This window comes from Equus przewalskii, chromosome 20 (genome assembly GCF_037783145.1).
Source record: "Equus przewalskii isolate Varuska chromosome 20, EquPr2, whole genome shotgun sequence".
In the NCBI taxonomy this organism is placed as follows: domain Eukaryota; kingdom Metazoa; phylum Chordata; class Mammalia; order Perissodactyla; family Equidae; genus Equus; species Equus przewalskii.
In genome coordinates, this window is record NC_091850.1 from 25,930,303 (window position 1) to 25,932,673 (window position 2,371).

Below are 2,371 nucleotides of genomic sequence, written 5' to 3' on the forward strand. Positions count from 1 at the left end.
TAAGGAAAAAGAACCACTAGAAAAATGGGAGGAAAACCAGATGGGTTTTTATATTTTGCAAGTCAAACCAGAAGAGGGAGAAAAAGGCAATTAGTATCATCAAACACTTCAGAGAATTTGAAATACATGAGGCCAGAGTAAATTCAGACGTTAGATTTAGTGACTGGGAGGCCCATGCTGATCTCAAGAGGTTTTATTCTGGTCAGTGAAGCGGGGGCAGCGGGAGAAGATGGCAGCCGCCCTTCTGCAGAGGGCTTGGCCGATGGAGTGCCTGCCTGAGACGGACATTTTCAAGTTTCTACAGGACAACAGCCCAGAATCATTTCTTGCAGAACATGTTATTAAGAAACTTTAAAAATGTGGCTAAAACAGCTAACAAGGACCATTTGGTTACAGCCTATAACCATCTCTATGAAAGCAAGCGTTTCAAGGGTACTGAAAGTCTAAGTAACGTGTGCAAGGAGGTGAAAAATTGGAAGCTTACTGAAGATAAACCGGAAGAAATCAAGTCTGAAGAGTCTCTGAATGGGGGTCCACCGAAATATACAAAATCTGTCCTTAAAAAAGGAGATGAAACCAACTTTCCCAAAAAGGGAGATGTTGTTCACTGCTGATATACAAGAGTAAGACACGATGGCACTGTTTCTGATACTAATATTCAAACAAGTTCAAAGAAGAAGAAAAGCACCAAGCCTTGTAAATTTTAAGGTTGGAATAGGCAAAATTATCAGAGGATTGGATGAAGTCTTAGGAGAAAAGGCTCCACTGGGGACTGAACCCGAATGGGTTCCTGGAAAGAAAGGACAGCCTGATGCCCAAGTTACACCAAATGAAAACTCATTTTTGAAGTGGAATTAGTGGATGTTGATTGAAACAGCAGTGCTTCAGATCCGGAGACATCAGCGACAATAAAAAAATGGACTTGAGGAAACTTCTGTAACGAACTAGAGCTAGTTACTATTATAAGGGAAGATTCAACTGGAAAATTCAGGGAGTTAAATTAAGACTTATTTACTTGATCCTCAACTTCGAAGAAATTTAATCCCTTATAAATCCCTGAAGTTTAAAATATTTTACTACAGCTTGGTGAAATATTGGTTAAGGAGAACTGATTGTCCTCATGTTGTAAACTATAAGGCTTAATAAAAGTTCATCTAATAAAAAAAAAAAGTTTTACTTTGGGTTCCAGGAGAGTTGTTAGAATAAAATAAAAAATTATTTTATTGAGGTCATATTGGCTTATAACATTGTGTAAATTTCAGGTACACATTATTATACTTCAGTTTCTGGGTAGACTGCATCATGTTCACCACCAACACTCTAGTTTTTATCTGTCACCATACATATGTACCCCTTTACCCCTTTTACCCTCCCCCTACCCCTTTCTACCCCTTTCTCCTCTGGTAACCACTAGTCTGTTTTCCTTATCTCTGTGATGTTTGTTCACTTCCTCATATGAGTGGATTTCACTCACATGAAATCATATTATATTTGTCTTTCTCTGTCTGATTTAGTTTGCTAAGCATAATACACTCAAGTTCCATGCATGTTGTCACAAATGACACAATTTTGTCTTTTTTATGGCCAAGTAGTATTCCACTGTGTGTGTATATATATATATATATATATATATATATATATATACCACATCTTCTTTATCCATTCATGGGTTGACAGGCACTTGAGTTGCTTCCACATCTTGGCTATTGTGAATAATGCTGTGATGAACATAGGGATGCATAACACTTTTTGTATACTTTCATGTTCTTTGGATAAATAGCCAGTAGTGGGATAGCTGGATCATGTAGTATTTCTATTTTTAATTTCGGAGAAATCTGAGTACTCTTTTCCGTAGTGGCTATGCCAGTTTGCATTCCCCTGAGCAGTGAATGAGGATTCCCTTTTCTCCCCATGCTCTCCAACACTTGCTATTTCTTGTCTTGTCAATTATAGCCATTCTGACAGGTATGAGGTGATATTTTATTGTAGTTTTGATTTGCATTTCCCTAATAATTAGTGATGTTGAAAATCTTTTCATGTGATTGTTGGCTATCTATATATCTTCTTTGAGAAAATATCTGTTCATATCCTCTGCCTCTTTTTGATCAGGTTGTTCATTTTTTTGTTGTTGAGTTTGTGAGTTCTTTATATGTTTTGGAAATTAACTTCTTGTTAAATACATGATTTACAAATATTTTCTCCCAGTTGGAGAGTTGTCTTTTGTCTTTTTTGATGGTTTCTTTTGCCATGCAGAAGCTTTTTAGTCTGATTTACTATTGATAAAAATAATAACTCTGTAGTGCTCATGGAAATGATTGTGAATTAATTCTTATTAATAATAAGGAAGAATGCAAAGTAGAAAAGTACGTAA

At 36.2% G+C, this 2,371-nt stretch overlaps 1 pseudogene; it reads left to right on the forward strand.

Annotated features, from left to right (window-relative positions):
- The first annotated feature begins 229 nt into the window (after positions 1–229).
- LOC103555186 (peptidyl-prolyl cis-trans isomerase FKBP3 pseudogene) lies at positions 230–872 on the forward strand (annotated as a pseudogene).
- The last annotated feature ends 1,499 nt before the right edge of the window (positions 873–2,371 follow it).